General features: G+C 35.3%; 1 protein-coding gene and 1 long non-coding RNA gene across 4 annotated transcripts in view; both read right to left on the minus strand.

Moving 5' to 3' along the window:
- LOC109112268 (SUMO-activating enzyme subunit 2-like) overlaps positions 1-23,500 on the minus strand; it is a 176,253-nt gene that overhangs the window by 130,281 nt on the left and 22,472 nt on the right. The gene's annotated exons all lie outside the window — the stretch shown is intronic.
- On the minus strand, positions 87-2,696 carry LOC122135567. Its single transcript, XR_006153598.1, has 3 exons — positions 2,682-2,696; positions 234-1,610; positions 87-132 (listed from the first exon to the last, which is right to left on the minus strand). It is a non-coding gene; the product is annotated as an uncharacterized LOC122135567 (long non-coding RNA).

The following is a 23,500-nucleotide window of genomic DNA, read 5'->3' on the forward strand; positions in this document are numbered from 1 at the left end:
ATACTTTGTGAGCTGGCCCTTGTTCTTGGTGGCGTCGACCCCGTTGCAGGTGACAGCTGCTAGTTTTCTTACTCCGGTAGGTTTTCATAGTGAACATTATTGGTCACATCCTTCAGGTCCTGCATGTGAGACCTGGAGCGGATTGTTTGATGACAGGTTAAACTTCGATTAAGCACAAAGAATGTCCACCACTGAAGAAGTAAATAAGTTGTTGTAAATGTGTGACTACTCACAAGCAGCCTCAGGGTCAGCTGTGTCAGGTGAAACTTCCTGATCCTCATCCTCCTCGCCAAAAAGCTGACTAGGGAGGCAATCCAAAATAACATGCAAGCAGAGGAGAATAATTAAAATAGCTTTCAAATACAAGTTAATAGTATTCATACACCATTTCCCTTGATGAAACTATCATCAGATACACACAGAAACTCTTCACTTAACCCACCAAAAAATACTTTAAAGAAATGATGACCGAAATATTTTACTATTATAAAGCAGAACGTACTTCTCAAAGTAATACTAACAATAAGATTAATACAGTTTATTAAAATGGTTTATTAAAACAATCTAGGAAAAGGAATGTCACACAATATTTGTTCCCTTATTTTGGTAAAGTATTATGAATTTATTTGACATCCACCATTTTCAATAAATTTGTATCAAATCATAAAACAATGTAACGTGGTGGGAGAAAAAAACTTAATTACATAGTGCCCTATTATTGCTAATTTGAAGAAATTTTTAATTGTTACAGTTTTATGAATTTAACTGATTAGAAATCCTTTTTGATGATTAAAAATTAAAACCATTAAAAACATACTTATGAAAAATAAAAACATAAAAAAAAGGTTTTGGGAATGGGTCAAACTGATTTCATAGGGCCGTAGTTTATGAATATCATCAGTTTAGCCTCTGTGACGAGACTAGTGCTGCGACGGTTACAGTTTTCTACCCCTGTGGTGGTAAATGGTCAACAACTGGTGGTTTTAATGTGTTTTTGAGGGAAAGTCCTGTCAGTTTAATCACTGTTCTATTCTACCGCGCTGCACTGAAGCACACAAACATCAGAGACTGCACTGTGCATACAGAAACATTGAGGAGCACAAAAACTTGTCAATGCTACAAACTCGATATTTATTCATAAAGAAGCTTCGATAGCACATTAAAAGGCTACAACAACTTCACAATGCTTCTGAAGTAATTAAACTTGCAACACTATTATTACAGACACACTGTACAGACACAGCGAATACACACACGCACAACCGCTCTCTCTATCATTAATTCACAGCTGTGGATTTTCCTTTACATTCAGTATTGTTTGTGGAAAGTGCATTAAAACTGAAACAAAACAGAACAAAACATGGAAAACAAAATAAATTACAAATCATTACATTTCAACGAGACATATTAGTGTAGAGAACTTACTTGAAGAGATATCTGGCCAACACGATGCAGGGAATGGGTTCTGAGGGAATCATTGTCTGATTTTTTAAATCACACACGTGGAAGTCAGTGATACAGTTTACCTGAGCTTTAGACTTTCCAACATGTTTCTTCTGAAACAGGAATTGTCTGTTGAGGTTGCTGACATCAATGGTGTCCAGGTCAATCTGCAAATGAGGATAATTAATAAACAAAACACTATGAAGATAATTAAAAAAAAAAAAAAAACACTATGGTAATCATTAAAGAAAGTGCAAAACCATGCTAGCATGAAACCATAATGCATTTTAAATGGTCCCCAAAAGTCCCCAGGTTGTGTGCCGTTGTAGCGCACCATTTTTAAAATGGCATAAAATCCCATAATTAAACAATGTGTTTATTTGCATTATTCATTATTTAGTAACTATAAATAAAATTCAAATTTTGATTTTGCATTTTTTTGTTTTTTTTTATTTTATTTTGATTTTTTTTATTATTTATTTGTTTTTTTTTTTTACCATGCATTTTAAAGCCAAAATAGGACACCCTAAAAAGTTGGTTGCGTGCCATTGTAACACTTAATACTACATAAATAAAAACACTGAAAGCCTCATCAACATAATCTTTCTTCAATATCAATTAAGTGTGTGCTTTTTATCACTTTATGCTTGTTACATTTGTCAGATTACAATCTTACCATAACCCTTTTTTACCATGATTTTGAACAGTAACCAAGTGATTAAATTATATAATCATGCACATTCGTAGAAAAAGCATTGAATTATCCTGCTAATAAAAAGCTTGCAGTTTCATAACCCTGTGTACAAAAAGAACTATAGCTGATAAAACTAAATTGCTAGCATGTTTGTTAATTGAAATAGTAGAAGATATATCACAGACGACAAGATGCTGTTAGTTGAAACAAAATATAATCTTTGTCTGATACCATACTTACAATATTAAAGACATTTATATTTTAAAATAACATTTTTGAATTTGATGTGAAGTGTGGCCACATTGGTCAGTGTTTTCAAGGGAGATGTGTAAGGAGCAGAACACAGCGTGAAAGAAAAGGGCTGGTTTAGGTTCACGATGAAATGAAAAGCATTATGTTTTTAAAACATGTGATTCAACAAATAATGCATTGGCATATACAAGTCACAGCTCTCATTTTAATTTCAGAATGTTATAAATGAGGATCTGTGATAATGGGGCCTGATTCCTGCAGCACAAAGAGAGTCCGCCTTCCTCCAACTTACCACTTCAATATTCTTTCCCTTTGCCTTAACCCATTGTTTTTCAAAAATAAAATAAAATAAACTGTGTATTCTCCCAGATGCTTTCCCTAATAAATGCTCAAGTGTCATGCTTTGTTCATCCATTTGTGCCTTTAATTCTGTTCTATCTCCTTCATATTTTTTTGCAGTCTAACAGTATATGCTTCTCTGTCTCTTGTACATTACAATAAGTGCATAATCCAGTGGAATGTTTTCCTATTCTGTGCAATGTTGTATTTAAACCAGTGTGACCCATTCTAAGACGTGAGACTAACATCTCCTCCCTTGGGCTTCTGCCCTTCCTCATGCTTGTGACTAATTGATTTTGTATACTGTATAACTTGCGTCCTGTATCCGCTGTGTTCCAATATTCCTGCCATATTTAAGTGAATGTTGCTTTATGATGGTTTTGACCTCTGCTCTACTTATATTGGTACTTGTACATCTACTGTTTCATGCTTTGTAGAGTTTTTTGCTAGCATATCCACAACTTCATTTCCTTCCACCCCTACATGGACAGGAACCCAAAAGAAGGAGACAGCCATTCCCTTATTATGAAGTGTGAGAAGCAAGTGGAGTATTTGATAAATGAGGTCTTGTCTACATGACGCTCTCCAGATTGAATGCTTAATAATGCTGATAAACTGTCTGAGGCTATAACGACACCTTGGTTCTGATTATTTTCTTCCACCACCCTAATGGCAGTTAAAAACTGCTGCTAACTCAACAGTGTAAACTGACATATAGTCTGGTTGTCCTCTTTGTGACTACTACTTCATACCGAGGAATAAAAAAGGCAATCCATAAAAGAGTCCATAAAAGCAACGGGACAAAAATTATTCAACAACGTCTGCAAGATTCGGTGGGTGATTCAGATTTCTCTTGGCACAGCGATTAGAAGACTTACAATTGTCAGACAGGTTGCTTACGTGACATTTACGTCATCAAGCTGAGTTTGAGTCTGCGCAGTACTCTTTTTTTTTTCTCTTTATTGAACAAAAAACACCGGGGATACAGTATCAAGTACAAAAACTACCATAAAATAAAATAAAAATAAGACAGTCAACTCAAAGTAAAGCAAGGCAATAGATAAGGGATAGTCTACTAATAAAAAAAGAAAAATAAATAATAATTCACAAAATATTCATAGAAACTACAAATACAAAAGATGAGTATAAGTAAATAGAAATAAATAACATTGGGAATACATAATAATCTTCAGAAATCAGGAAGTAATTTATAATGAAACCATAATTTCTTTAAGCAACAAAGAAGTTTTAGCAGCTTTCTTATTAGCTTATAAACAAAGAGAGTCATAACATAATTTTAAATCAACACAAAAAAGTCCAAATTTGGACTTAGAATCAGTTACTTTACACTTATGAAGATGAAACTCGCCACATAAAGTATGCAGTTTTAATCTGTCATCCATCTCCTTTGACCTGGAGTCCCAAATCAAAAACAACACATTCACAACCTCGAAAGTAAAGAGTTTGTAATAAGCAGAAAAAATAAGCCAGGCTACTTTTTTCCAGAACTCTTTTGCATAATCACATTCAAAAAACAGATGAGGTATTGTTTCAAAATTAGAATTACAGAATGTGCAGTGTGAAGATATGTCTAACTTAAACTTAAAAAGAAGAGAGTTACAGGGATAGTAATTATGTAGAATTTTAAAGTGAAGCTCTTTCCACTTGTTAGGTAACAGAAACTTATTAATGCCAGCCCATATATTAATGGTAGAAAGAGAAGGATAATTTAGTTTCCATTTGAAAAAAGCTTTGGGATGACAGCTGATCTTCCTAATAAGAAATCTTCTAATCCAAAAATTGTTACATTGGAAAGCTCCAAACCTCCAATAGACAACTGGGGCTTTTCACAAACGGATATTCTGTAGCTACAGTATGACCTAACCATATGCAAAGGTTTAGGTGAAATAGAATTAATAACCCAGTTATAAACTTTAGGTGAGGAGTCTACTCCAAAAAGGTTGATAAATTCATTATAGGAATAAAAGCTACCATCCTTATTCAATAAATCCAAAACAAAAATAACACCTTTGTCAACCCAATCCTTAATAAAGATAGATTTTTTTCCACGCAGCACATTCTGATTATTCCATATAATACTCCTATGAGGGGAAAAATTGTGGCAGAAGGCAAGCTTACAGGCCTTATGAAAATTAGCAAGCTTGAACGGAAGTTTGTTGCATTTAAAATCGCAAGACAATAAAAAATTCAACCCTCCACATTTTTCAAAGATAAATTTATGAAACCATAACAAATTAGAATCAGCATTCAGACGGCGTTTAATCCAGCCGATCTTGAAAACCTGATTGAGAGTACTAAAGTCCAAAGCATTCACACCTCCCTCCAAAGTATTTCTTATCAGAGTCTTCCTTTTAACATACTCAGTTTTATTTTTCCACAAGAATTTAAATAGTATAGAGTCAATAGATGAACAAGTTTTCAGGTTGACATATAAGGACAAAGCTGGGTAAACAATCCTAGAAATGCCTTCAGCTTTAGCTATCAAGACACAACCATAGATAGTTAAATTTCTTTGTAACCAGCAATTGAAGACATTCTTTAATTTTTTTCTCCGTTGTGAAAAATTATCTAAAATTCTATCTTCGGGTGATTTACACTGTAAAAAATAAGTGTCATTTTAACTGTACAATTTTGTAAAAACGCTACAAAAAAAAAGTGTTAATAGGTTAACAGTAAGTTCCTGTACTATATACAGGGAAAAACTGTAAAAGATCTAACCAGACATTTCATGTAATTTTACAGTAAAATGCTGTTAATTTTACAGTTTTTAGAAATAAAAAAAGAACAAATCAATGTATAATTTACAGTCAAAAACTGTAAACTGATATTCCCAGAATTCCCTGTGTGACGCTCCACATTTGAAAGTATTTTGTTTAAATAATCATGTTTTTTAATAGTTTTTTGTTATCAGTTGTACATTTGGGATTTATGTTACATCTTCTGCTGTTTAATGAAAGTTTATTGAATTGTTTAAGTATCGTGTGTCACCATGATGGTTTTTGTGTTTGCATGAATGACTTTGTGCACCTTCTATATATTAATATAAACTTCTGCTTGTGGCGAAGCTACTTGTGATGAACTTCGATTCTTCATGTGGCTTTCTCTTTTACCACCTGCATTATTATGGTGGTTGTCAGTATGTTAAAGGTACAAAACAGATTTTAATAGCAGTGTGCGTTGTTGAATTTACTGGTTTACATTCAAATTTTCTTTTTTGTAAATAACAGTTTTATACTGTAAAATTTACAGTTTTTGGCCGTAATTGTGTTTACAGTTTTTCTGTATTTTTTACAAAAGTATTCTGGCAACCACAGCTGCCAAAATTATTTTGTAAAAACTACAGACTTTTTTTTACAGTGTACTGTAAAATTTACAGTTTTTGGCCGTAATTGTGTTTACAGTTTTTCTGTATTTTTTACAAAAGTATTCTGGCAACCACAGCTGCCAAAATTATTTTGTAAAAACTACAGACTTTTTTTTACAGTGTACTTATTAAAATGCCTAAATATCTAACAGAACCTTTGACCTCGATACCTTCAATATGACCTTTTTCAAGACTGTGAATAGGTATAATTTCACTTTTATTTCGATTAACTGTGAGACCAGAAGCATTAGAAAAAGTTTTTTAAAGCTTCCAAAATAACAGGAACCTGTTTCTCATCTTTTAAAAACAGACAGGTGTCATCCGCCAGTTGACTAATTAGAAAAGTGTGTTCAGCTACAACAATACCCTGAACATCTACGCAGTGAGTAATAAAAATATTAAGCAAACTCTGTGACTAATAAAAACAAAAATGGTGAAAAAGGACACCCTTGTCTGATGCCCCTGCTAATTGTAAACCGGGGAGAAACACCATTCACCAAAGATACATTGCTGTTAATATTTTTGTAAAAAGTCTGAACTATTCTAATAAAGGAAGAGCCAAAACCAAATTTGCGCGAAGATTCAAACATAAACTCATGCTCGACCGTGTCAAAGGCCTTATAAAACTCTAAAAATAAAATGATTGCACCATCGTTGATCAATTCATTATAATCTAAAATATCTAAAACAAGTCGAATGTTATTTGCTATATGCCTATACATTTCATAAAGCCGGATTGGGAAACTGAGACAATTTCTTCTAAACATGGTTTCAATCTATTTGCATAAAGGGAAGCTAATAATTTATAATAAGAATTAAGTAAAGTAATTGGGCGCCAATTATCTAAATATGAGGAATCTTTGTTAGGCTTTGGGATTAAAGTGATCAAACCCTGCTTCACTCAGTTAATTCACCTTTCTTTATACAGTCTTTAAAAACTTCCAAAACAAGCTTATTTATGTCTTGCCAAAAGGTCCTCTAAAATTCAAAAGGCAGTCCATCAGGACCAGGACTTTTATTGAGGGGGGCTTTCTGGATAATCATATCCAACTCTTCCATAGTCAAATCCATCTCACAAGACGACCAATTTCCATCACTTATAATAGGTGTGAATGCTTGAACCCTCTCAAAAAAAAAACTATCAGCAAACTGAGGTTTAAATGAGGAAGATTAAGCTGTGAATAAAAATTGGAAACAAAATTAGAAACTCTAACTTCATCTGTGACGAAATTGCCCTCAATATTTAGAGAAAATATTTTCTTAGATATCCCTCTTTTCTTTTCTAAATTAAAAAAATATGCTGAATTTTTTTCTCCGAATTCTAGCCACTTTACTCTGGATCTAATAAAGGCACCCTTAGCCTTTTCTGCAGAAAAGTTTTTTAAATCTTCTTTAAGATTGTGCAGTTTTACTTTATCATCTTCACTTGTCTGTTGCTTGCCTAAAATGTGATTAATTTCACTTAATACAGAGGTATACTTTAAAGATTTTGCCTTCGCTAACTGTTTACTAAATCGAATAGAGAATTTTCTACACTCGTATTTAAACATTTCCCAATTAGAAGATATTGAAACACCAGGTTTTGCTTTAAATTCTTCAATGATGCTCTTAATACCTAAACAATAAGAGGGAATCTGTAGTAGCGAACAATTTAGTTTCCAATATCTAGGGTTTCTGTGACAACCAGTACCAGAATCAGATAAAATAAGATTGATAAAAGCATTATCTGTGAGGGGAGCAGGACAGATACTACTGGACTTAATAAAAGAAGATATAAAGTCTGATGTAAGCCAGTAATCTATACGTGATTTTTTCGAGAGATCTTTACTGAACCAAGTATATGAACAATCTTTATCATGGATAAACCTGTAAGCATCCAAAAGAGAAAGGTTACTACAAAAATCATTAATAATAGTGTTACATCTGCATGACTCTCGTTTTGGGGGAAATCTATCCAGACATAGGTCAGGAGCTTCATTAAAATCCCCTCCAACTATTACTGCAGCAGATGGATATTTACCTTTTAAATCAAGAATTTTAGAAGACAGATCCTAAAAAAAAAAAGGTATTTTGTGTATGAATATTAAAACCATAAACATTACCCAAAATAAAGAAAAAATCCCCTAGAAGAATGACAGCAATAATCCATCTACCCTCGGCAGAAGAAAAGGACTGCAGAATCGAGCCACTAAAATTACGGCTAAATAAAATCAAAACTCCAGCGGAGTGATTAGTACCATGACAAAATAAAACCTTACTTCCCCACTGATTGTGCCAAAATGTTTCATCTTCATAACAGGAATGTGTTTATTGAAAAAAATAAACATCCCTTTTCTGTGACGTACAAAAGAAAAATAAAGCCTTGCGTTTAGATAAATCACGAATCCCCCGTACATTAAGAGAAAAACAAGACAGTTTAACCGGCATATGAACAGTAACAAAACAAGAAAAAGAAAATAAAAAGTACTATACAACTACAGTCGTAACAAAGTTATGAAATGTAATACAGAATACAATTAAAGTGCAAAACTTGAAACGTATCCATACCCCTCAATAACGGTTTAGGCTATCTGTTATGTCCCCTCCTTTGCTTACCTTAACATATTAATGCTCAAACATATTTGTCAGTTTTTTGCGAATGTCAATAATTGCTTCAACAAACAAAAGTACTTCAGACAAAACGGCAATGAACATCCCTGGCATTTGCTTTCGACCTCCAGCGTTCTAAAAAAAATCAGACATCGTCCGCAGAAATCCTCCTTCCATCCACGATAGCATTTGGCCCCCTGAAGCCAGCGCGGCGACCCTCCTTTCGGGCTTTCTCCACCAAAGGCCACAGCTTGTTCCGTGCTTCCTTCGTCCTCTGTGTTTTGCTTATACTTTACAGACAGACCCGAACACAGTCATCCTTTAGCCGTGTCAACATCTTTATTTCCTAACCTTTTACCTTTGCCCTTGGACACAACTCTTTAAAGCACCCATGCATAACAACACATCTCTCCCCTTAAGAGAGAAAAAAAAAAATATATATATATATATATATAAAGAAATGAATTTTTAGAACACTTATACTTTGATATTGCATAGTGAGTCTCATCAACAGTAACAACAATATTCAACTGCGATATAACTTTGAGTCACTATTAACTGATTTTACTACCTATTCCCTTTTTTACCATAGAAACTAAAATCCCTTGTAACTCAACACTTCACATAACTTCAATCAGTCTTTCTGGAGGTTTAACGTTTCTTTTTGGTCTTTGTTCCTTCATTGTCTCTGGTACTGTCTCTGCAACCTGTGCATTCTCTGTAACCATCGACTCAGAAGTTACCGCTGTTGTTGTTGGATCCTGCATCTCAGTCTCAGAGCTTTGCTTAGGACATAAATCAATTCTGTTCCGTCGCAGTGTTGTTCCGCCATCCGTCAAAATCTCATAAGACCTTGGAGCCACTTGTTTTTCCACTTTGCCCTGTTGAGACCACATACCTGTATTGTGGTTCCTTATTTTGACGGTGTCTCCCGGTTTCAGGGCTGTCAGTGGTTTCGCTTTTCTGTCATACAACCTCTTTTGTTTGATTTTTTGTTTCAGCTTAAAGCTTTTCACTAGACTAGTGTGTGGAGTGTCCAGAAGATCCTCTCTAATGGGCAAATTTGTTCGAATTCTTCTACCCATGAGCATCTGAGCTGGGGACAACCCGTTCTCCAGTGGTGCACTTCTGTAGATCATGAGACTTCTATGAAAGTCTTCATTACCAGCATGTGCCTTGCGCATGAGTCCTTTCACTATTTTCACGGCATTCTCTGCCAGTCCATTTGATCTGGGGTAATTTGGACTGGATGTATCATGGGCGAAAACCCCATTCCTCTGAAAACTTCTTAAATTCACTGCTAGAAAACTGAGGTCCGTTGTCTGTAAAGACTACACAGGGGACACCATGGCGAGCAAACGTGGACTTCATGAAGGCAATGACTGGTTTGCTAGCAGTAGACTGCAGTGTGGCCACCTCTGGATAATTAGAGTAGTAGTCAGTTACTACAATGTGACTCTTCCCATCACAGTCAAATAAATCTGCTCCAACCTTGTAGTACGGCCTACTTGTTACAAGATGTGGAAGAAGAGGCTCTGCCTGCTGTCTGGGCCTGAAGGTTAAACAAAGCTCGCATGCTGCTGTCAACTGCGAAGTGTCCAGATTAATCCTGGGCCAGTACATCACTTCCCTAGCTCTCCTTTTGCACTTTTCTTCTCCGAGGTGCCCTTCATGGATTTTTTTTAGCATTTCTTTCCTTAGGCTTGCCGGGATGACAAATTTACAGCCTTTGAAGATTATTCCATCTACAACCCTAAGCTCTGATCTGCAGGCCCAGTAATCCCTAATTCTAACAGGACAGTCTTTTTTTTCTTCCGGCCATCCTTCCTGAATAGCCACCTTCAGTTCTTTCATTGTTTCATCTTTCTCCGTCTCCTGTTTGATCTGGTCAGTCCTGTCTGCAGACACTGGGAGCGAGGCTACCACCATGTCCACGTAAGCTTTGATTTCTGTAGCACAGGTTTCTGTTTCCTCTTGTCTATCTACGGCACGAGACAGTGTGTCCGCTGCAAACATGTACTTGCCCGGTGTGTAAATCAAATTTGCATCATATTTTTGTAGCCTGATGAGCATTCTCTGTATTCTTAGGGGACAATCATTCAGCGACTTGGCCATAATGGGAACCAGTGGTTTATGGTCAGTCTCTACAGTGAATGCTTGTCCGTATACAAATTGATGGAACCTCTCACATGCATATGTAATGGCTAGCAATTCTTTCTCTATTTGCGCGTATCTTGTTTCTGTAGCAGATAGCGCTCTGGACGCATAGGCCACTGGCTGCCATACATCATCATACTGCTGGAGTAACACAGCTCCCACACCGTACTGTGATGCATCGGCTGAAATTCTTATGCGTCTTTCTGGATCATAGAACTTTAGCACAGGTTCTGCTATCAGAATTTCTTTCAAGGTTTTCCAGCAGGTTTCTTGTTCATGTGACCACATCCATTCGTTTTTTTGTTCCAGTAGACTACGAAGTGGCGCAGACTGTGCAGAAAGCTGTGGTATGAATTTTGCCAGGTATGTAACCATACCAAGAAAGCGTCTAACATCATCTTTGTTCTGTGGTCTCTCCATGTTTTCAATTGCAGTTGTTTTCTTAGGGTCAGGCTTTATGCCCTCCTCCGAGATGACATCTCCTAGAAAGGTTAGTGATTTCATTCCAAATTCACATTTCTCTTTGTTGAGCTTCAGATTGACTTTACGAGTCACTTCAAGTACCTCTCGAAGTCTGGTGTCATGCTCCTCTTTGGTTGCGCCATAGACTATGATGTCGTCCATCATTGTTTCCACACCTTTTATGTGCTCGTAGATCATTCTAATGGTTTTGTGATATACCTCTGGAGCTGAGAGTATGCCGTATGGTAACCTCAGAAACCTGTATCTGCCCTCAGGGGTGTTAAAGGTGCAGAGTCTTGATGACGCCTCATCCAGCTTCATCTGCCAGAATCCTGTAGAAGCGTCCAACTTGCTGAACCATTTTATTGCCCCTGCAAATTGTGACATGATTTCCTCTCGAGTGGGTAACTTAAAGTGCTCTCTCTTGATGGCCTTATTTAGATCTCTTGGATCCAGACAGATTCGGAGCTGGCCGTTTTTTTTTTCCACTATATGTAACGAGCTCACCCAATCCGTGGGCTCTTCAGTTTTTGCTATCACTCCCAGTTTTTCCATGCGAAGTAGTTCTTCTTTAAGCTTTCCTCTTAAAGCAAAGGGAACTTTTCGACATGCATGTATGACTGGTGCCACTTGGTGGTCAATGTGAATTTTATGTTCCCCTGGGAGGCATCCCAGCCCCTCAAAAGTGTCTCTAAATTCATTGAGAAGTGTCTCACTGCTTGTGTCCTTATGCACATTAGCCACGAAGACTTTCTTTACTAAGTCTAATCACACACATGTTTTTAAACCTAATATTGGCTGTACATCTTTGTTTACAACCAGCATCTGTATTCTGTGGTGCTTCCCTTTGTATAGGACGTTTGCTATGCAGCTGCCTTTCACTGGCACCTCTTCTCCTGTATAGCCTGTGACTTTTATCTTGACTGTGTTTATTTTTGGCTTCTGTCTGAGAGTTTTGTATTCTTTCTCTGATATAAGATTGACTTGGGCACCTGTGTCCAATTTAAATGGCACAATTGTACCACTAACTGTTAATGGTACAATCCATTCATCTTTGTTATTGCTGCACACTTTTACTGAATCCACAAAAAATGTCTCTGTGTTTTCTTCTAAAGTGTGTACTTTAGTTCCAGTATTTCTTGTTTTGCAGCATTTTGCATAGTGATTGCATTTGCCACATTTATTGCAAGTTTTTCCAAATGCTGGACACATCCTGGGTTCGTGGCGGCTGCCGCACTTTCCACATGCGTTTTTATTCGAATCTGATCGAGTCTTTGCTTGTTTAAATTTACTTTGTGGTGGCTTTAGGTTTTTGATAGCGTGCACTGTTTTGTCTTGCTTGTTTAATTCCTTTGCTTGTGCGCGAGTAGTCTCTGCCGCTCTGCATATGCTTACTGCTTTCTCTAGTGTAAGATCTTGCTCTCGCAGCAGTCTCTCTCTCGTACTGAATTGTCTGGAATGCCACATACTATTTTATCCCTTATCAGAGATTCGCGCAAGTCCCCAAAGTCACAGGTTTTACTCATAGTATGAAGCTCCGCTAAATACTGATCAAAACTTTCGCCCCCTTTTTGGTCGCAAGAGAAGAATTTGTACCTTTCATACGTGACGTTCTGTTTCGGCACAAAGTACTTTTCAAAACGGGCCATGACGTTCTGCAATTTAAATTCATCCTCTGGTATTTGGAAGCTGTTGTAAATGTCAAGTGCGTCGTCGCCGATGACATGTAGCAATATAGATGCTTTTCTTTTTTCGTCATCGCCACCTACACCGCTTGCATCCAAGTAGATGGTGAAACGTTGCTTGAATCTCTTCCAGTTTTCTGCTAAATTTCCTGTCAGCTGCATACCAGACAGGGTTTGAAACTTATCCATTTCTGCGTTTTCTTTTCTTTGTCGAAGCACACTTGCTTTCGCTGTTTTGTCGCTTTACTCCTTTTTTTAATTTATCTCTGATTTCTCCGTTTTCTCTCTTGCACGTTTGGGCTTAATATATCTTCTCTCGCCTCTTTAGACTTTCTTTTTAGTCTATATTCACCTCTTCTGACACCATGTTTTGCTTATACTTTACAGACAGACCCGAACACAGTCATCCTTTAGCCGTGTCAACATCTTTATTTCCTAACCTTTTACCTTTGCCCTTGGACACACCACTTTAAAGCACCCATGCATAACAACACACTCTGCGTCAGGTCTTCTGAGATCCTTATCTTTATCTGTTTGAGCACTTCTGATCTTCTTGCATCAGCCCAGATACGATCGCGGTGAGATCGAGAGAGAAATTGTACAATTATCATGCGAGGGCATGTATTGCCCAGTTTAGGGCCAAGCCTGTGCGAAACATCAATCGAAGATTGCAGAACATCTGCTAAGCCTGGTGACACCTGAAGAAAAATGTCCATTATTACCATCTTGACATTCTCCCCATCTTCCTCCAACACACCCCAAATCCTCATATTCCAACGCCTCTTGTAGGCATCCAGCTCATCCACTTTATCCCATAAGCGTTTGTTTTCTGCAGCCAGTAAAGACAGCTGGGAGTCCATTTTATCAAATTTAACAGCTGTATTCTCTGATTTTATATCAACGGCATCAACCCGTGTTGTGAGATCGGAGATGAGGGTGGAATTGGATGCAACCGATTTCTCGACCTCTAGAAGTTTCTCCATAAAGTCATCCTGCATCCTAACCAGTCTCTCTATTGCCTCCAGCAAAACGGCATTTGAAGGGTCTGAGGCCGGGCATCGCATTTTCGGTAACGGGCTTGCCGCTGGAGACTCGGGAAGACCTACATCCAATGAATCCAGATCATGGGCAGTTTTGGAATAATTATGCATATGTTTAACACTTTCAGATTTCGGGGTATCGTCCACCTCTATCATGACGCCACACAGCAGAGCTCAAATCCACATATTGTGCAACGACGTTAATGGACGTTGAGGGAAAAAAATTAGGAATTCGCAAAACACAGTATCTTTGATGTATGGCGAGCGTGAACAAAATTAAAATCAGCGCATTGAGGACAAAAGAGTCTTTAAAGGGGAAGAAAAATCAAGTTTTGCACAAAATTCAGGGAAGAGCCAAGGAAATGTGACCTACACCGACGCCATCTTGATGACGCCCCTAATGTCTGCGCAGTACGCTCGACCCCCAGGAAGTGCGTGCTTCTAATTGACTTCACTTGTCTCCGTTGAATCCAACGGGATCGCTGTGTCCATTTCTTTTACTGTCTATGGATCCATCCAGAGAATGTGTAACTCGCAGCTGGTTTAACTGGCGACCTCTGTTGGTGCGGCTGAGCTACAAAATAAATTTATTAGAAAATAAAACGGAAATAAACCTAATACAATTCCTAAAAAGAGAAATATATAGCGACAGCAAATATTTACATAATTAAATCAGGGTAACACTTTGCAATATGATCCATTTTTTTCAAATTTGTAAATGCATTAGCTAACATAAACTACAATGAGCAATAGGCCTGACGTTATATCTATTTCAAGCAAATATCCATCTTTGTAAATGTTAGTTAGTAAAAATATAACTGTTCATTGTTTATTCGTGTTAGTTCAAAGTGAATTAATTAACACATTTATGTTGACATATATAACAATTTTGATTTAATAAAATGTATTAATAAAAAAAATGTATAGCCTGAATGCACTGTTAGTCTCTTTGGATAAAAGCGTCTGCTAAATGCATAAATGTAATGTAAATGTTTTAGTAGCCTAACTGTTGAAATGAACAGTGACTAATAATAATAAATGCTTTAGTATTTATTAGTATTAGTATTTTTTAGTATTAATTTAATATTTATGCTTCAGTATTGCTCATTGTTAGTAGCTTACATAAACCAGTATAGTTAACTAATGTTAACAAATAAAACCTTTTTGTAAAGTGTTACCATCTTTAGTTACTTTCAGTATTACTTTTGAAAAATAAATAAATAAAATGTGTTAAAATGTGTATTTTCAATATTGCATTACTTTTGATGACTGAATTTATTTATTTATTATTTAAATAGATGAAAAAAACTGTACATTAAATAACAATAGACAGAAATAGAATAAAAATAAACAAATAATATAATGATTAAATGTGTATTCATTGATTTTGCGATTTGCAAAGATTAAAAGATTAATACAAATGTGTATATACAGCCCATGACTCTCATTTTCATAACAGAAGTCGGTGATAATGGAGCCTGATTCATCCAGCACAGAGAGAGTCTGCCTTCCTCCAACAGTAAATTATGAAGTAATTTAAAAAATAATAATAATAAAATCATTCGGTGGTAATTTATGATGTTTTTTAAAGAATAGTGATAGTATGATTAGTTATTAAACTAAAGTTATACTTTTGAAAAAAAACAATGAATGAAATGATATACATTCATATAGTACAGACACACAATACATAACTAACACACAATAAAGTAATGATACATACATTTGCTTTGTACATATGTGTATCCCCCTATGCACACCCAACATTGCATTTTCATGCAGTTTTGCTCCTCTGAATAATGAATGATGTGGTTAAGACCAAAATTGCAGTGCATTAAATAGCCACCACTGACAGTTGTGAACATAGGCGACAGTTTCAGAAGGGTGTTTTTCTCAGAATAATGATAACCATGATCTGTGTGTCTTTTCCAGTGAACTGAAAGGCCCGTTCCGCTCTTCTGGCAAGAACACATTTTAAACTAATTCTTTGAAGGGAATTTACAAAATAGTCAAGATTAATGTAGATTAAGTGGATGACTTTGTCCTGCAATTATATGGAGAAACTTTAAATCACTTCATTGAATTAAATCCTGAAAAAGGAGTGATTCAAATCTCACATTAGTCTGTGTGACTAATTTGTTCATATTATACATAACACTAAGTACCTCATATCAAAATGAGTCACATCAAAATGAGTCATTTCTCATGTCACTTACTAAAGAAATAAAAATGACACGCTGCTGGTGGTTCCTCAGGGGTTTTGATGTTCTGCTGAATGAGTCTGGTTTATGGTTCATTTACTGTACTTTAGTAATAATATTTTAGCAGGTCTGCATGCTATTCTGTTAAATTATCAAATCGTTACTGGTGTATTTGTCAAATTTATCATGAATATTGCTGAAAACAAATAAACATGCACAGTTTGTGAGCAAGAGGATTATATAACTGATACATATATACATATTCATGCACATTTACACATTCTAGTAGAGTATTTGCATATGTGCCATTTACTGAACATGAAAATGAGAGTGCATATCATACAAAAAAACCACAGGCCAAAAGTGCTGAACACTAAGATCTTGATCATTATCAGGCGGAGTAGATTTTTGCTAAGATGCATCACCTTTATCTTACATCTTCACATGACTTTCCATGGTTTTGAGAAGAACGACCCTTATGTAATATGTAAAGAGCATTTCATGCATCTATTATAAACAGATCAAGAAAAGAAAAAAAAAGTTGGAACTTCATATGGATACCACATGAAATGCTAAACACTGTAAACATTATAAGTGCACCATATAACCAGATCAGTGACTGACGAAAATAGTTGTTTTATAATGATAACAGGAAGTTTTTTTCTTTTTTTTACACAGCGCTATCTAAACCACCATGAAAACATGACTTGTGTGGGATCTTGATAAAAAACATACAAAAAAAAATTCATTGAATATTTAGGCAATTTAGGCAATCACATCTATATAAGTGAAATACATATGAATATTCTATAGAAAATAATTAGTAGAATTATTTAAATTGTTATTTTCTACATTTTATTTATCTAAACTTATTATTGATAATAGTTTTTTATTATAAAAGTTTTTTTAAGTTTTATTAAATTTTTGTGTTTTTTATTTTATATTTTTAATATTTTACATGGTAAATAATTAGATTTGAAATAAAGAATAATACATATTAAATAATACATTTAATATTTATATAATAAATAATTATATTTGCATCAGGATTTGATGGCATTATAAAATATGATGCATATTCATATTTTAATTAAATATTGATCTGTTAAGTGTTCTTTTTGTTAATGAATGATGCATGAAGTTATAACACAAATTATTTCCATTATGTACTACAACACGTTTTCATTCTAGTTTAATATTTGTATATTGGAAACCAATGTAAGTGCACATACTTTTTTGTGTGACTGTGAAAAATGAATTTGCCACTGTGAATTTGACTCATGTTATTGATGAATTACAGACCTTCTGTGCTTTGGACACAAAGAATGCAATGCAGATATTATTTTACACAATATGTTACAAAAGTTGAAAATAATTAAAAGATGTATGACTTTCTTTCTTGCAATGGGCATCAGCAAAAAACTGCTCTCTCTGAAGATGTGTAAACTTAAGTGTAAACTTATGACTTCAGTATTTTATCTTCTCACAATCTCTGCTTGCAAAAAGCATGCAAATCAATATAGCAAATGTGATTCTCTGTGTGGGCTTTGTAGAAGAGGAGGGGGACTGCAGTGTATGTCCTTATCAAACCACAGATCTGAGTTTCTATTTAGCATCACGGCCGAGAAAAAAAAAAAAAAATTAAAGATGTGGTGAAGACTTGGACTTTCTCAGACATCTGCAACAGGTCATTATCAAAACTTGAAGATCATCTTCAGAGCAGAAACCATGAGGGCATCTTCTTTGTGTCTGGTGTTCGGGCTGGTCCTGCTGATGGCCTGGACTTCTGAGGCTCAGCGTAAGTTCTCTTGAAGTACAGTTTTTCTTCTGACTAAATTATTATTTAAGACATGAAGTTGTACATAAAGTTTAAGTGATTAAAATGGATCAAATTAGAAACAAAAGAATTTTACAGCCAGGTACCATAGTGGAAGCTTTCCATGTTCGTCAGTGGACTTTGTATTCTCCAGTAAGATAAAAACATACAGAGCTTGAAAGAACCCAGAAACAAACAGATATGCTGATTAACCAGCCAGATATGGTCCTTTACGGAACCTAAAGTTCTAGAAAGACTTTAAGGATGAATAATGTCAAAATAATATTTAGGGTGAATAATAGTAAAATAATATTTGGTTGGATATGATCAATTTTATGGTTCTCTCCTAAAACTAGACAATATATTTTATCTCACCAACAGCTGCTGCAGTTCCTAAGTGATGTTGCTTCAATTTTATTGACTTTCAAATTCCAACCTATAAAATTGTGAGTGCTGAGAAGACAAGTTCACATTGCCCTTCCCCTGGCATTGTGTAAGTATTTAACTCTAAAATCTATAATTAAGAAAAACAAATGCTCCTTTTAATTTGTAGACAAAGGATAAAACAGATTTTGTCTATTTATGAAAATGTGAACTTTCCCCCCGCAGGGTTACGACAGCTAGAACCGAATTTTGTGTGGATCCAAATGAGGCTTGGATAAAGAGTTTTATGGAGAAGCAGCTTAAGAAATAAAAACACAATACATTTCGAGGATTGTACTGTTACTGCTTTATACAACTGTCCTTTCTTAAGAAATGCATTTTTACATTTCCTGAAACTGAATGTTAAACTCTTATCATTGGTAACACTTTACAATAAACTTCATTAGTTAACATTAGTTAACTACTTTAGTTAACATGAACTAAGAATGAACAATACCTCTACAGCATTTATTAATCTTAGTTAATGTTAATTTCAGCATTTATGGAACCTTTTTGTAAAGTGTTACCTTTTCATTTAGCACTTAATCTATGCAAATAAATATTAAAATGCAACGAGATTACCTGGTGTCAGACTCATTTGAATGTGTGCATATTCATGTAGGCCTTTTAAATTAGCATAAATAGTAGAAACGATGGTATAACTCTCATCAGGATAACATCTCATGTTTAATAATGTACAGTTAGGCAAAAAGATTAAAAGATGAAGATAACAAAAACAATTTAGAAATTAGTGTATACACATACAAATAAACAAACATGTTTGTGTAAAATACACATTTAAAAACCTCAACAACAGTGTTGGATCAGATTGTTTCATTTTTATTTAACTATAAAATATATAATAAAATATAAATAATAATAAAGAAGTGAAGTGAAGTGACATTCAGCCAAGTATGGTGACCCACTCAGAATTCGTGCTCTGCATTTAACCCATCCAAAGTGCACACACACAGCAGTGAACACACACACACACCATGAACACACACCCGGAGCAGTGGGCAGCCATTTATGCTGCGGCGCCCGGGGAGCAGTTGGGGGTTCGGTGCCTTGCTCAAGGGCACCTCAGTCGTGGTATTGCCGGCCCGAGACTCGATCCCACAACCTTAGGGTTAGGAGTCAAGCTATTTATGCTGTGGGGCACGACTAAAAAATAACTAAATAAACAATTGTGAAAAATTCCAATGATACTGGAATATGATATTACAAAAAAAAAGTATATCATACCAGATGAGGCTTATATTTTATTTCCTCTTTAATACAGAAAGATATTAGGCCAATTAAAAACCTGAAAATATTAAAACTCTTCTCATTTTGCAGAAATTGAACCAAATCAAAAAAATTGAAATGCAGAGATTACCAGGTGTCTTGACATGATTTCAGATCAAGTACTGATAAGAAAAGACAACATAACCATTATCAGCATAACATCTCATGTTTAATAATTGTAAGAAAAAGTGATGAGGATATTGAAGATCTTGATTAAGATGTTTATTGCAGAATAGCAGTAACAGAGTACATGTTGCACCTTGGGTTCAACGGAGTCAGAATGAACCCAGCACATCCTAAGTTCAAACCTTTCATATATTTTCAGTTTACTACCCTTCATGTAATTGAAGTTGCTCCTGTTGTAACAGCTGTGGTCTGTATGTTAATTAAGTTCTGACACCCCTTTGTCTGAGGTGCTTCTCAGTGTCCCACACCTGTCCCATTCTACAGTTGGTCACCATCTGCTCAGGATGTGATCATCCCAAATGGTCTACAAACAACATAACTGTTGACTTTCTTCTTCTCTATAATAATTAAGCCATTTTGGGAAATGAGCATGATCAAACATATTGTGGAGTGGAAGCTGGGTTGAGGCAGACTATAATTTCTTACATTATGTACAGTTAGCCAGAAAGAATAACAGATGAAGATAAAATGTGAAGAAAAACAATCGGAAATTGAAAACCGTATACATATTCAAAAAAATAAGAAAACAAACATGTCTAGAGCCATGTTCAGGTCTGCTATTAAAAAAAAAAAGAAAAAACAGTGTAGTGTCTAAAGAAAAGGGTTTTCTTTTTCCCAGAATACGGTTCTCCTAAAAATCTTAAACTAAACACACTTCAGAGCATCTGTGTGGTTTTTAGTGATCCACATCAGGAAGAACAGAGTGTTCAAACTTGTATAATGACAAACCTTCAAAATATATAACAGTGTGTGATCTCGAGGCATACAGGGACTCTTTATTGTCCTTTGCATTGAGAGTTTTGTGCACGTTGCTGTCTATACGCTGTTTGGCATGTGTTAGACCTGGAGCCTGCATATTATAAATCTAAACTATCCGACAGAAACAAAGAGCGCTTCCACTCTCATTTACATTTAGAATGTAAAGTGAGTTTATTATAAAGGGTAATCTGGGTGAGTATGGCTAAAATAGCATCTGTTTAGATATACTGAACTCACTCGGGTTAAAAGTGAGCACCAAGCCCTGATCTAGGACCAGCCATAACAACTAAAAATTCAAGTCCCAACTATTAAAATGAAACAAACTGGTCTCAGATCAGTTTAGGAATAGATTGAGGGACATCTAACATAATCGGTTCACAATAAAAAGAGAATAAAATAAAAAAAAAGAGAATAAAACATGAGCAGACAAATGCCGAAAAAAGTCTGCAATTTTAAGGCAGAATGTTTTAGCAACATCCTATAATATTTTTGTAATTATTTTATATTCATCCATATCAAAAAATGACTATTGTTATTAATATTGATAATCATGCCATTTTGTATAACCTCATCTATGGTAGGGACACAATTATCTACTTACACAGCCAGCAAATTGGTTTAAATACATGGAAACTGTTATTGTCATAATTTAGCTGTGCAATAATGTTAAAACAGGTCTTCAAATGTTTATGACCCCAAAGAAACACATAACATCATGTCACACACCAGCAGAGAACAAAAACCATTGATCCATAGCTTTAATTTTCAACACATACATGCTTATCTCTGTATAAAACTCGTTGCACTTGCTTCTGTCTGTCTGTCTGATTCTCCATCACACCCATACGAACCTACCACGAGACCATCTTAACACCAAGATGTGTTGTTGTGGACAGCAGTGATTGTGGTGTGTGTATGTGATGTTGTATGTTTTTATTGTCATGAATTATTGTTTGTAATAACCACAATTTAAAGTTTCAAAGGTCAATATATTCACTTTAATCGAAAGGTGGAGAACATACACTTGAAATACTGGGCATGTGGTGCAATATAATAATCAACCAGAAGAGGGCGAAGATATCGTGTGTGGATGTGACTATAAAAATATCCTACGTTTCATTCCTTTCATTCATGTTGCAATGGAAAGTGCAGTAAACTGTAATGTAGCACTCCAGCATGTGTTTCTTATGGGGTTATAAAACATCAGAACATCTAAAGAGATGCAAGGAGTTTCTGGTTTTATAAGGAATGGAGCTTCATGATGTCTTTAAAAGATTTTTCCTTTTTTCTTGTTCTTTTCCATTGTCCTGAGAAAAAAAGACAAAAACATTAGTGAAGAAATTGATTAAAATAAATTGTTAGTTATGGTTACTGTAAATTTTAATATTTTTCCATGTCCTCTATTTAAATTTTTAATGATTGATATTTTCTTTTTATGCCACTGCTTGTTATGTATACTGACTGCAAAACTAGACCACAAAGTTTTGAAAGGTACTGCATGTATAACATACTAATTAAAAAGGATAACTAAAATTAAGTTCAAAACAAGCCACCGAGAATTATATACATTACCTCATATAATTTATTAAATCATGCATTATCAAATTGAAATTTTAAATGTTAATGTAAAAAATGTATTTCAAATACACTAAAATAACTATTATTATTATTTTTAAATACTAAAACTTTATTTCAGGCTAAAACTTAATTCTGAATGCAGATTATTAATGTGTAAGAGGCAAATGGGACAGTCAGCCTCTACTTCTGTGCACGAGTGCAGTTCCTTATTTAAAATATTGTTTTGCTAGCTGCATTATTTAGGGACTGAATAATGCAGAGAGTTACAGAAAGGCTATTTTAAGAGAAAGACACTGAAGAATTGAGCTGAAAGAACAGCGTGAGTCTCACTTTGATGCATCAAGTTTCTGCTGCTCCAGGATGCGTTGCTGGGTCTCCCAGTTGGCTTTTTCCTCCTCAAACTGGTGCCTCTTCTCCTCAAGCTCTTTATACTGAGCTTCTAGATTCTTCTTCATCTGTTCGTGACACCGCTCCAACTGCATCAAAGATGTCAAAGGAACTTTAGTTAAGTATTTGTGATATTATCCATGAGATATATGGAGAGCAACTGGATCAAATGCTAATAAAAAAGAAAAAAAAAAAATTATTTGGAACTAGAAACCAAACACAAGCATCCTCGAATACACACCTCTGCCTCAGAGTCCTTCATTTTTTGCTTCTTTTCTTTGACCTTCATCTCAAAGACCTGCTCCATCTCTGTCTCCATCTTCTTCATCTTCATCAGGTGCTCCCTCCTCTCCTCCTCCATCTGAGCCAGGGGACTACTACAAGAGAGAGACTGCAACAGTTGTAACAGATTAGAAGAAATTTTACATCACTTCCTCATCAATGGATCCTCTGCAGTGAATGGGTGCCGTCAGAATGAGAGTCCAAACAGTTGATAAAAACATCACAATAATCCACGTTGGATGAAGCAATATTATGGATAGAGAACTCGTATTATGGCTGAAAAAAATTCTCCAAACCTTTCCCGAGGAAGAAACAAACTCATCTACATCCTGGATGGCTTGAGGGTGAGTAAAACTTTCAGCAAATTTTTATTTTTGGGTGAACTATATCTTGAAGACTACACTTTTAAAGAATTTTTGACCGTTAGGCTACAGGAGAGGATCGACAAACTTTGCAGACTCAATCCAAATGAAGGGTATTTAGGACAAAAACTGAAAAACATTGAGCTAAAAATAGAACTGTTCTCATACTTTGT

This window comes from Cyprinus carpio, chromosome A25, assembly GCF_018340385.1.
Source record: "Cyprinus carpio isolate SPL01 chromosome A25, ASM1834038v1, whole genome shotgun sequence".
NCBI classification, from domain to species: Eukaryota; Metazoa; Chordata; class Actinopteri; order Cypriniformes; family Cyprinidae; genus Cyprinus; species Cyprinus carpio.